We start from the raw sequence: 14098 nt of genomic DNA, 5'->3' as shown, positions 1-14098 counted from the left end.
AAACATGAGAGAAATAGGGGGGAGACGATGCAAGCTAGAGAGAGAGAGAGGAGGGGGGGGGTGTTATCATTAAGAGGGTGAAGGTGCCTCCATTGTGTTAACATGTCACCTGCCTTTGTTCTCCTACCTGGTTTACCCAAAGGCAGAGGGGATGCTTATTTTCTCTCTCTCTCTCTCTCTCTCTCTCTCTCTCTCTCTCTCTCTCGAAAGTATTTATGATTAGGAAATATCATGTTATTATTTATTCCGAATCATCAGTTAGGAATAAGTGTGGTCTGTTTTTCTCTATATAATGCTTTCTTTTCCTTCAGTTTCATCTTTTCATCCTTACACCGGTCCCTTCTCCCTCCATTCCATCCTCCCCTCCTTTTTCTCTCTCACTCCTCTTCCCTCCTGCTATCTCTCGCCCTCCTCCTCCCCTTTCTTTCTGTCGCCCACTTCCTCCCTCCCTCCCCCCCACCTATCTCCTTCCTCCTCCCCTCCCCCTCCCTCCCTCCTTCTCATATTTCTTCCACCTATTACCCTCAATCCTTCCCTTTCCACCCTCTTCTGCTTGTCCCCCCTCTTCCACCCTCTCCCTATCCCCTACCTTCCCTTTTCCCCCACCACTCCCCCTCTCCTCCCATCCTCCTCCCATCTATTGTTTGTTGGAAAATAATTACCGAGAATAATCACCCTCTTTGCCATTGTCTCCCCCTCACCCCCCTCCCTTCACCCCCTCTACCCCCTCCCCTTACCCCTCCTCTCATCACCTCTTCTTATTCATTCCTTATTTTCTCATCTTAAGATTCTGTTCACCGCTCACCTCCTCCCCTCACCCCTCACCTCTTCCTCTCATCCCTCACCTATTCCTCACCCCTCACCTCCTCCACTTACCCCTCACCTCCTCCTGCCATTCCTTACCTCCTCCCTTACCTCTCCCTTCTCACCCCTGTCACCTCCTCCATTCCCGTGCTCATCCCTCTCTCCCTCCCTCATCTTTCTTTTCTGTCTTATATCGTCTCATTTGCTAGTCCATTTCCTATTATGTTTCATTCACAACTCTCTCTCTCTCTCTCTCTCTCTCTCTCTCTCTCTCTCTCTCTCCAGCGAGAGAGAGAGAGAGAGAGAGAGAGAGACCTTCGATATTTCCCCCCCTCTCCCATTCAGCATCCCCCAGCACACCATATTTCTCCCTCACACACATTTTCCCCTCACTTCCCCTCCCTTCCCTCCTCTCCAGTTTAGCCATTCGTGTCTCAGGATAACCAAAAGACCCCGCCATTGAATCCCTACCCTCTCCCTCCCTCCCCAAGCATTTCCTCTACTTCCCCTCCCCTTAGCACTATATCTCGTCTCCCCAAGAACATTGCTCCCCCTCCCCTCCCCCAATTTTGTCTCAAGTTTATTAGGGCAGATTGACACTCCCCGTCCCCTACATTGTCCTCCTTTCCCCGTCGAACGTTAGATTGTATTCTGAGTGGCTGTTGAGATCTCGTAACAATTTTTCCATAGCGATTTATTCTGCACATTACACTTTGATATCCTCGTCTATGCTGATATATATATAAAAAAAAAAAAAGATATAAATGTTAGTCAAAGAGATTGTTAGGGTGAGAGGTGCGAAATAAATTGAAATAAATCGGTAAGAGAGAGGTGTTAAGAATTTTCCTTTGCTTCCTAGAATACGACATGTTATCTCTTCTATCTCTCCCCACAGATAATTGTCACCCCACGCCTTCTCCTCCCCTTCCCCCAACATGCTCCCCGCTTTCCCCTCCCCCCAATTGTTTCTTCTTCCTTCAGCGTTGTTTCCCTCTTCCTCTTCCTTTTCTCCCCACCCCCCCAAACATTGATCCCCTCCCCTCCCCCTCTCCCTTCCCTGCCTTTCCACCCCTTTCTCTTCCCCTTTCTTCCCTTTCATTTTGTCTACACTGTCTTAGAGCAGAAGAGAGACCCCCCCCCTAAAATCCTCCTCCTCCTCCTCTCTCCTCCTCCTCCTCCTCCTCCTCCTCCTCATTTTGTCTCCAACGTCTCAAGCCAGCCAAAAGACGCCCCCATCACCCGCCCCTCCCTCGTGTATGTAAGATTTTGTAGCCTCTTGTGTTGTTGGGGAAGGAGGGAGGGGGAGGGGGAGGGGGAGAGATGGGGGACAAGGGAGCTTAGGGGAGGTACAAGGGGGACAAGAGAAGGGGGGAGGGGGAAAGAAGCAGGAGGGGGTAGGGATATAGATAGGGCCACAGGGGGGGAGAAGGGAGGGGGCATGGTGGATAGGGAGGGGGGGCATGAGGGGGTCAGGGAGGTGAGGGAGGGGGTAGTGTTTTTGGCCCCGGGGTTTACGAGTTAATATACCATTGTCCCCGCTGCCTTCTGACACACGCACACACACATACACGCACACTTTTACACACACACACACACACACGCACACTTTTACACACACACACACACACACACACACACACACACACACACACACACACACACACATTTTCCTTATGTACATTGATAAATACACTGACAGTACGCAAACCAACCCTCAGATTTTTATAACATACACACTCCTCGTTCCCTACACATTATGCAGTCACACATAAGCTGAATAAAATCATCATTGTGTATCTAGAGTAAAACTGTCATCGTAGTGAAAGGGTGAAAAAGAATTAACAGCAGGCAAGCGCGGAGTTATAAGTCATATACATATTTTTATTATTAAGGAAGTAAGTAATTCTGCCTAATATTCAGATGGTAGTTAAATGGAATCTGTCAGTATTTGCTCAGAAAATATATTCACAAATTTTTATTATTCTAAGTAATCAGTTATTCCCATTTATCCTAACCCCTTCAGCCTGACGACGCCTTTATCTTTATTTTCCTGACGATTTTATTCAGCAGATAAGGAAATGATGAATAATGAATAAGGCTTAGATTATAGTTGTCCAGCCTAACCAGCTTTAAAAATTTTTCTTAAAAAATTGATAGGAAGTAACTTAAGGAAAGAGATAAACGTCGTGGTATCGATGGACTTGAGAGAAAACGGGGTTATTGAGGAGATACTAAAATATTTTTCCTAAACTTAAACCACGGACGCTGGATTAAACCGTCAAACAATTCCGTACACTAGGATGATACGTCAGTCGTTACTTATGCGACAGTCCGACCCATGAATAACCTAGTGAGACCTTGAATGCGGGGACCTGGTATTCATTTTATTCATGCCCTCCCCGGACGGCTTTATTCAGCTCTGGGGGGGGGGGGAGAGAGAGAGAGAGAGAATTATTCACCCCGACAAGGAGAGTATGTTTTCACCCCTGTTTGTTTGTTTGTTAGTTTGTTGGAGGATTACTCGAAAACTAAGATATATGAACCAAATTGGGTGGGTATGTAGCCCATTTCCTAGGGAGCAGTCGATTAGCTTTTGGGACAGATCCGGACTGTATTACGGATTTTGGATCCGGAGAACATTTTTTTGTGAAAACCGTAATCAATGAAGTAAGTGTGACTCAGTATGAAGAGTGGTTTGGGAATTAGCCTACGTTACCCGTGTCGGAAAGATGCGCTCCACTGAGTGCCCCCCTTAGTTGTTGTTGTTATTAATTATTATTATTATTATTATTATTATTATTATTATTATTATTATTATATCAGTACTACAACTACCACCGGTACTACTACTACTACTACTGTACTACTACTACTACTACTACTACTACCCATTATCATGGGAGAAAGGGGGGAGGGGATTTTCATCATCATTGGGGATCTTGTCAGTTTTATGTAATTTCCATCATCCACGTGACTACAGTATTGACGCCAGCTAACGAAGAGCTGAGTATATCGTCTTACAGATTAGGTACACGTTAATGAGTAGGGAGGATTCTTGTTGGAGGAGGTCTACTGTAGTGTTGCTCCTTTTATTAACTTATTGTTATCATCTCTCTGTCTGTCTGTCTCTCTTCTCTGCGTGTGTGTGTGTGTGTGTGTGTGTGTGTGTGTGTGTGTGTGTGTGTGTGTGTGTGCGTGTGCGTGTGTGCGCGCGCGCGCGTTTGTGTATGCATGTGCGTGTGCGTGCGTGCCAACTACAGGTCATTATTATTTTATCTTGGCACTGTGTTGATATTTTTCCTCGTTTGTATCCATAGGCCTTTTACGTGACGAGCATCATATTCTCTTGCTGATCTGGTGTTGCATTTCAGCTTGCAAGAGGAAGATATGGAAATTTTGGCCAAGTTCCTGTCAAAAGAGTATAATCCTGTCATTTTAACAACCATCCTTGCTCAGTTGACATCATTACATCCTAAAATCCTTCTCCTTTTAAAAATCACCATATTTTAAATCCTTTTCGGAGGTATTTTTCCATTTGGCCTGATCATTCCTGCGTAGCGAGTTAGAGTCTTTCCCCAATAGGCTAAAATTATTGTCAGTCCTGCCCTGTTAATCCAGAATCATTATTGTGGTAAAAAAGCATTATTAAAATCCCTCTTTATCAAGTTCAAAAATCCTCAACCTCTTCACCCCAATGACGTATTTCGTGTATTCTTGCTGGCTCTGGACAACTTTATTCTCGACTTCTGAGGAAGCGCCCTAACACTTTTTCTAAGCGATTTATTTTTATTTATTACTCTTTACTTTCCTTCTCTGTGATGCATAAATCCTTCTAATATCGCCATGCATAGATAACGCGCAAGAGGATATTTACCAGCCCTGTCCAAAAATAAATCGCACAGGAGGAGGTGGTAGGGAGCTTCCTTCTTCATTAACCCTTCACTTCGTCTCTAATTAGTAAAGTAAATTACCTGGACATAATAGAAGTAAAATTAAATGTCATCGGATGGAAGGGGTGAAAATTACAATATCTTAAATCTAAAGTTCTATGAGTTTTGGTTTCTTAAGTTCAAATCTTAAGAAAGTTCGTAAGAAAGTTCCACGGAAGCATATTAATCCGCCATGCAGTAAAACACCTACTCCCTCAGCCTCCTTACTTCACCTTATGAGCAGTTACACACACACACACACACACACACACACACACACACACACACACACACACACACACACACACACACACACACACACACACACACCGTTCTCATTCATTCGAGTCAGCTCTCTTCATCAACTCCCTTTCTTCCTTTTCACCTTCATTCTCTTCTCTCCCTTTCTACTATACTCTCATCTCGTCTCCTATCTTCTCCTCTCCTCTGATTTCCCCGTCTCCCCTCTTTTCCCTTCTCCTCTTCTCTCCTTTCCTCTCCTCTCCTCTCCTTTCCTTTCCTCTTTTCCATCTCTCCATCCTATTTCTTCCTTCCTTACCTAGTTTCAAAAAAATAAAAATAGCCAGGTAATAAAGAAGGAGAAAAATGTATTGAACTTCTTGAACAAATATACAGATAGACTCCTCTCCTCTTCCCTTATCTTCGGCATCTCTCTTCTCTTCTTTTCTTCTCTACTCTTCTTTCTTCTTTCCTCATCGTTCATTTTGTCTAATCAGATATTCTCTCCTCTCGTACCCTTTCCTCCTCTTTCCTTTCTCTCTCCTCTTTACCCTTCATCTCTTCTCTTAATCCATCCCTCCACCTCCCCTCTGTTCCTTCCTTCCTTCCACCCTTCCTTCTTCTCCCCCTCCCGCCCTCCTTCTTTACTTCTTTCCAGACAGACGTAAAAATAGGCAAAATAAAAGAAAGAAAAAAGTCATCGCCCCCACTAACTAATTTAAAAGTAGCCTCCTTGCACCTAGGTATGCCTGGCCACCTGAATGATGCAAGGCTCAATTAAGTTGCAAGAAAGGACGGAAAGTTTTTGATCTGGAACGTGGAATTAGGTTGATGTGGTAGGTGTGTGTTGGGGGAGGGGGTTTGTGGTTGTGTGTGTGAGTGGATGGTGGGTCTGAGGTGGGGGTTGTGGTGGGTGGGTGTGTGAGGGGTTGTAGGGCATTTGTAGTGTGTGTGGGAGTTTTTGGTGTGTTTGTGAGGGGGGTTGTGGGGTGTGTGTGGGGATTGGGTGGATGGCGGGTGTGAGGGGGGAGGGATTGTAGAGGTGAAGGGTTTTGTGTGTGTGTGTTTGTGGGTGTGGTTGTGGTTGTGGGTGTGGGTGGAGGGGGAGGGAGTGAGTGAATGCGGAGAATGTTTATGGGGGGGGGGACTGTGTCTAGGAGGTTTGTGGTGCAGTGGTTTGTGAAGGAAATTATCATTATTGTTATTATTATTATTATTATTATTACTATTATTACTAATTATTATTATTTATTATTATTATTATTACTGTTGCCTTTACTATTATTGTAGTCTAAGGGCTTTAAACACGAAGAACATGAGGAGAAGGAAGAAGAGGAAGGAAAGATTAATCAGACTTAAATGAAAATAAGTAGAAGTTAGTGGTTTGTAAGTGATTTTTTATTTTTATATCGTGCCTATAAATAACTATTGTGATTTCTGTAGAGGAGAGAACCATCGAAGTGCCATGAGAGAGAGAGAGAGAGAGAGAGAGAGTTGCAGTGACCATGTGTAGTTCACCGGGTCGGTCAGGATCACTTGATGGTCGTGATCGTCAGCTTTTACCCTCCCGGAAGGGAGCTGAGAGCTCATATAGTCCGATCTAAGGGCAAGGCTGTGTGACCTTCACACACGCACACACCCGTCCCCTTGCTCAAGGGGGAGAGTAACCACCCACTTCGTCAGTGAAACTTTTCGCAACCTGAGCGAGGCGCGAACTCCCGTCTACCAGATGGCAAGCGAGAACGCTACCACTGCGCCAGCGAGCGGTGTGTGTGTCAGTATATGCATGTGGTATTTTCCTTTATCATTATCATCAGAAGCAATAAAAGATAAGCCCTAAACCAGGACATTCACTAATTAACAGCCGGTTCTCTTTAATAACACAGCTTTTAATCAGGGCCACGTCTATCTTATCGCTCTCTCTTCCCCTGGTTGATTGATGTGGATGTGGGGGCGGTAATCAACCCCTTCATTACGAGAGTCGTCATGAGCGAAATAGAATCGTTTGGTGGAAGGAAGAACAAACTGGAAGTATTGTCATCCCTCATATATTGTGGAGTCTGTGTAGCCGAGAGTTACTTTTGTCCCACCCAAGTGTACTGTAATTCACTTTCAGAATTGCAGTTTATTTTTCATCATATCAAACTGTTCCAGGTAAGCGGGAGGGATTGGGTCCAGGTATATATATATATATATATATATATATATATATATATATATATATATATATCGTATAAAGTGTCATATAGCCTACCCAGCAAACTTAGATCACCCGTACACGATCGTTCAGTCCTTATATTCTTCACTAAGATTACGTATAATAACACTTTATTCTCGGTACCCGCAGATGATATCATTTACATAGGGGAGACGTTGGAGCCGGAGGGGTTAGATGTAGCCTTCATTGACGCCATAGGTCCCTCCAGAGTAATTTGGCTTGGTGGTAGATCGCAGAATGATGATGATGATGATGATGATAATAATAATAATAATAATAATAATAATAATAATGGGACCGATTTTGGCTTTGGAGCGTTAAAAAATCGTAAAGCAGTATATAGTCTATCTATCTATCTATCTATTGCCAGACGCCATAATCCCGTAAGGGGTGGCCATTTGACTATGAGTTATTTGTTTTACAGGGAGGGGCACTAACCCTTCACCAACCCACTTGTTGACACGTAGTATATAGTCAGAATATAATTTAAAGTATGTTCTCGGACCGTAGGGTTGAAGTGACTGTTTTAAGCCCTTCATCAAGCTGAGTAAAATCGTCCCGGGGGTTGCAAGAATATACAGGACGTCCTCGTAGTGAAAGGGTTAAATTATAGAGTAGCTCCAAGACCTCATCAATATTTCATCCGCAACCTTTACATTCCCACGGGTTCCTTTAAGTTTACCTCCTTCCAGAACTAAAATTATATTCAGCTTAAGATTGTGTTGTTTTACCTCATCACTCGTGTGGCAGAAGCAGTAGATGAATGAATAAGTAAATAGATAAATAAATGAGAGCACCCTATTGAAGGGGTTAATGGAGATTTTTTCCATTACTCCACTCATTCATTCATTCAGCCGTCCATTCATGCATTCATTCATTCATTCATTCACAGAGTCTGCCATCCAGTTTCTGTAGTTCCCTCCATCTATTTGTTTGTGTGCAAAATTCAGTCATGCTTTCTTCAACCCAAACACCAAGTTTATTTTGTATCTTCCCTCTGTCCTGCCATCCTTCTGTCTCTTTGTCCGTCCACCCACCTATCCGTCCATCCAATTGGTCTTCAGTCTATCCATAAATTCAATCATCCATTCGTCCACCCATCCATCCGTCCGTCCACCAAACCAGTAAGTGTGCAGTCCATCTCCCTTCTGTCCCTTAAGCTAGCCAGCCTTCCATTCACCCATCTATCCAACCTCCTCGACCTCACCTCAGCTAACCCCTCATCCATCCATCACCCACCTGTTTAGCATCCATCCTCTAATCCATCCATTTGTCAGTCCGTCCTGTCTCCTACCATCCATCCATGCATCCATCTGTCCCTTAAGCCAGCCATCCATCCATCAGTATGTCCGGTCTTGTACCTGACCCTCCAGAGGTACCATCCATCTTTCATCAATACTTTTAGCAGTCCATCCATCAGTACAACCATTCTTGTACGTGCCTATCCAAAGTAACCATCCATCTTCCATCTATCCCTTAACTCATCCATCCATCCATCAGTACATCCAGTCTTGTATCTGTCCCTCCAGAGTTACCATCCATCTTCCATCTATCCCTTAAGCCATCCATCCATCCATCAGTATATACATCCAGTCTTGTATCTGTCCCTCCAGAGTTACCATCCATCTTCCATTTATCCCTTAACCCATCCATCCATCCATCCATCCATCCATCCATCAAGTCCTGTATCTGTCCCTCCAGAGTTACCATCCGTCTTCCATCTATCCCTTAAGCCATCCTTCCGTTAATCCATCCATCCATCCTGCCTCACCTCGCCTCACCTCTCATCCGCAAGACGGCAAAAAATGGGAGATCTCTGCGCCCCACAAACTTTAAATTGATAGTGGCAAAAGTTCCCACACTCTTTATATCCACCGCATTGTTTTCCTAATTGCGCCATTTTCTCCGTATTTGGCTCGTGAGGCATATAAATAAACGACAAAGAGGGGGAGGGGGGAAGAGGGAGGAAGACTACACAGGGGGAGGAGGAGGGGGATAGAGGAGGAAGAAAGATTGGGGGGAGAAGGAAGACAGATTGGGGGGGAAAAGGGTGGAAGGCTAAACAGGGGGAGGAGGAGGGGGATAGAGGAGGAAGAAAGATTGGGGGGAGAAGGAAGACAGATTGGGGGGGAAAAGGGTGGAAGGCTAAACAGGGGGAGGAGGAGGAGGATAGAGGAAGAAGAAAGATTGGGGAGGGGGGAGGAGGGAGGAAGACTAGACAGCGAGAGGGGAAGGGGGATAGAGAAGGAAGAAAGATTGGGGAGTGGGGAAGAGGGAGGAAGACTTGACTGGAGGAGGAGGGGGATAGAGGAGGAAGAAAGATTGAGGAGGGGGGAAGAGGGAGGAAGACTTGACTGGAGGAGGAGGGGGATAGAGGAGGAAGAAAGATTAGGGAGGAGGGATGATGGGTGTGGGCGGGAAACTGGGGGAAAGGGGAGAGGAGGAGGAAAGAGTAGGGTGATGGAGGGAGATAGAAAGGGGGGATGACAGGATAGAAACATATATGGGGAGAAGATGAGGGAGATGTGTGCGTGGGGGGGCGATAAGAAGGGGGGAAGAGATCGTTGAAAATAAGAGAGAGTGGGAGGGGATGTTGAGGGGAGACGAGATGAAATGGAGGAGGAGAAGATAAGAAGAGAGGTGGTGGACGGAGAGATAAGACAGGACGGAGAAGAAAACTAAGAGAGGGTAGGAGGACAGGAGAAGGCGGAAGAAGATAGGAAGGGGTCGGAGGAGTATGGAGGAAGGAGGTCGCGGGAGGAGGAGGGGGAAGAGGAAGACTAAGAGTAATTTTTAAGTCAGGGAGTGGGGGGGGGGGTCCTCTTAACAGGGCAAGATTCCTCGGTTTGCTGGCTGCATTGTTGGTGTCAGCCCGCCCAGGGAAGACTGATGGTGGCAGGAGTTGGAGGGGGGGTTGGTAGGATGGTAGAGGTGTTGTCAGGACGAGGGTGGTGGTGGTAGGGGTGTTGTCAGGACGGGGTTGGTGGTGGTAGGGAGTAGGGGTGGCTTGCAGGTGGGTAGGGTTGGTAGAGGAGAGGGGTTGGTGGGCAGAGGGAAGGTAGTTTAAGGTTTGGCTGTATTATTGTTGTCAGTCCTCTTGGTGTCAGGCCACCCAAGGAAGACAGATTGTGGCAGGAGGTGGGGGATGTTGGCAAGGGTGGTGGGGGTGTTGGTAGGTGATAGAGATGTTGGTAGAGCAAGAGAGATGGTTGGTAGGGGGTGGAGAAGGTGTGTTGGGAAAGAAAATAGTTAAAGAGTTTGTTATATTGCTTTTGTCAGGCACTGATGAATGAGAATTATTTTGCGTCCCTCTCATTTACGTAAGTTCAGTGGAAAAAAAGGAAGAAAAATATTGATAAAAGTGTGTTTCTAATTTCCTCTTGCTAAGAAACGATTATAATACCGCCTAATACCAGCACCACAAGTTATACATACGGGAGGTGGAGAGGGACGCCTGCATCTGCCACAAAACAGGGCCCCGTCACATTAATATATAGCCGAGGGACAGGCAGGCAAAGCTATCGAGGAATTTAATTAGCGTGTGGGCAAGCTTGGCGATGGACGGAGAGGTAGTGGTGGTGATGCTTGGTTGGGCCTGGGACTTTGAGGAACAGAAGGTTGTATTTTGCGTGGCTGTGGAATTTTCGCAACACCTCTGCCGTAGCGATTTTTTCTGTACATTGTCTCGTTATGTTATTGAACTCGTGTGTTTTTAAGGGTCCTACTCTACTTGGCTTGGAGACTTCGTGACACCTCTGCCTTAGCAATTCATTCTGTACATTACTCTGATTTTTGTTATTGACGCACGGTATCTCTCTCTCTCTCTCTCTCTCTCTCTCTCTCTCTCTCTTTCTCTCTCGTTTCCCATACCCTTATTCTTCGTTTATCACTTATTTTTTCCTCTCCTTCTCATCTCCTTCGCTCACTCCTTCCCCTCTCCGCCTCTTCTCTCCATCTCTGCCTCCTCTTTTCTCCATCCTTCTCCCATTTTCCCTACCCTTGTTCTCTCCCTTTCCCACCTTCAACTTGATTTCCTCCTCCTCCTCCTTCCTACTCACACATAATCTTCACTTCAACCTCTCCTCCCACTCACATCTTTTCTCTCCATCTCTCCCTCCTCCTCTGGCTCTTTTCTCCCATTCTCCCCACCCCTATTCTGTCCCCCGCCTTTATGGAGCACCCAGACAAAAGGGGGTGGGGGAGGGGGAGGAGGGAGAGGGAGTACTAATCTCCCCTTAATCATTCCCACCACCACACAGCGTCCACCTCAGCCCTGTGTGTGTGTGTGTGTGTGTGTGTGTGTGTGTGTGTGTGTGTGTGTGTGTGTGTGTGTGTGTGTGCGCGCGCGCGCGCGCTGGAGAGGACATAGGGAGTACAGTGGTTTATGTACATTTGAGAAGGTCTGTGTGTGTGTGTGTGTGTGTGTGTGTGTGTGTGTATTGGAGAGGACACAAGGAGTACTGTGGTGTGTGTACATTTGAGAAGGTCTGTATGTATTTGTATGATGTTATGTGTACGTGTAGCGCGCCAGTGTAAGAGTAAAGTATATGTTTATGCATTACACTTGACTAAATTTGTGTTTACATGTGTCTGCCAGTATAATCAGTCGTTTGTATCTGTGTCTGTGCTCAGTAGTATGTGTGTGTGTGTGTGTGTGTGTGTGTGTGTGTGTGTGTGTGTGTGTGTGTGTGTGTGTGTGTGTGTGTGTGTGTTTCTGACGGTATATATGTGTTAACTATGTGTATGTTTATTTTAATGTTTGTCTGTGTTTTATGTATATTTTTATTATCCAGATTTTTATTAATCATTATCTACCGCAGACGTGAATTAACAACTAATTCCAGGTGACGACAGACGGTCTTATTCAGGTAAAGAACTTCCGCCAAGACCAAAGGGTTAGGACAGGTGTTCGACCCGGCCCCTCACCATCAGTCATTAAAGTTTGGACGGGGGACAGGTGTGCAGAGAGAGAGAGAGAGAGAGAGAGAATACAGATAACGCGAAAAGGAACACTCAGATGTGCAAAATATGAACTGACTGAACGAATGTGTATTGTTGTGTGTGTGTGTGTGTAAATAATTTTGGAGCTGGGTGGATGAGTACATGGATAGGTGGATGCACAGATAGGCTTGGGTCTTGCAGGTGGATAGATGGATGAATGGACAGTGGAAGGTTCTATGGGTGGATGTCATAATGATTTAGCCACTTTTAGTGTGATGAAGTATGTTATTGTAATTCCGCTTCCACCTGTAAATTTGACTTTTAATTGACGTGGGATGATGATGATGATGATATATTTATTTGAAGAGGACGACATACAGTTTTCAAAAATACCCATACGAAATGAATGGGTTAGTACAACATAGTAATTTTAGTGATGAAAGGAAGACACAGTAGATACCAGTGAATAAAAAAATAAAACAATGTAGAATGAAATATGCAGTAATGTTTGGGATTTAAATAGGGAAAGTGGGAATGTGGAATGAAAAAGAGGAAGTGGAATAATTATCCTGAGAAAAAAATTACCAAAAGACGAAAAAAAAAAGATAAAGGACGTGAGAGGCCGAGAAATATGAAAGAAGGGCAGAGAGAGAGAGAGAGAGAGAGAGAGAGAGAGACCATTTATTACAAACCTCCCGTGAATTAAAAAAATAAAATCTCCAGTAGGGTGACTTCCTTTAGTAGTTATAATCTTGCTGCCGCCAGACGATTTTACTCAGCCTTATTGAGATTTCGAATTGGAGGGGTTTAGTTAGAGCTTCAGTAAATCCCCAGCAACAGTATTTCTCCCTTGGCTGAATAAAATCGTCAGAAATTGCTAGAATACAGCAAAAATAAATAAATTAATCAAATTCGTCACAAAATTGATGGCATTAAATAGATTACAATTTTCACATATACTTCTGTCATGTTAACTTGGCTCAGGTATTCGTCCTTTCAAGCTTACTTAAGAAAGAGTATTGCAGCGTTATGGCTATATAGTATTTCCCAAGCACTTCTTCGTGACTGGCATCATATTCTTGTGTTAGGCTAATGTTAAATCTCAGCATTCAGGAGGGAAAGTTGGTATTTTTAGGCCAAGTTAGAATGTAAAAAAAAGTGCTGTGGAAAGGATTTAGAGCCGTCAATGCCTTTTTCTGTCATTGAGCTGCCTGAGCTGAATTATTGCAAAAGAAGGAGAATTTGAGCCAGGTTAAGGTGAAAGAACCAGTCACGAAGAAGTGCTGCGTAAAATAAGCGGCAAAAGGACGATAATTTGGGCCAAGCTAAAGTGTTAGAACTGTAGTCACGATGAAGTGCTGAGTTAAATTAACTGCAAGAGGACGAAAATAAGGTGAAAGAACGATAGTCACGAAGAAGTGTTACGTGAAATAAGCTGCAAAAGGACGAAGATCTGAGCCAGTTTAAGGTGCAAGAATTATAGTCACGAAGAAGTGCTACGTGAAAGAAGCTGCAAAAGCATGAAAATCTGAATCAGTTTAAGTTGAAAGAGCGATAGTCACGAAGAAGTGCAAGCAGGCAGGCCGCGGGTTCGATCCACACGCAGATCCCCCAGTATTGTTTCGCTGACTTAACCGGGCCCCAGTTAATACCGGGAGGCCAGATTAGCTCCAGAACCGGGCCCTTCCAGTGTGCCCCCCCCCCTCCTCTCTCTCTCTCTCTCTCTCTCTCTCTCTCTCTCTCTCTCTCTCTCTCTCTCTTTCTTCCTGATCCAGTTGAGCGATAAGTGATATTTGGAAGATGATCAAGAGAGGGACTTTTAGTGAGAGAGAGAGAGAGAGTGTGTGTGTGTGTGTGTGTGTGTGTGTGTGTGAACTGATTTCCGCAAAGGCAGAGTGTAAATGAAAACCCGTTCTCCATTTTTTTCCCCGTAAAGTGTTCAGTAGCTGGAGATTACTTAAGCCTC

The sequence above is a fragment of the Coenobita brevimanus genome, chromosome 64 (genome assembly GCF_032717465.1).
Source record: "Coenobita brevimanus isolate Jiangsu-jjx chromosome 64, ASM3271746v2, whole genome shotgun sequence".
In the NCBI taxonomy this organism is placed as follows: domain Eukaryota; kingdom Metazoa; phylum Arthropoda; class Malacostraca; order Decapoda; family Coenobitidae; genus Coenobita; species Coenobita brevimanus.
The sequence above is the reverse complement of the archived record's forward strand: the minus strand, read 5'-3'. Positions refer to the sequence as shown.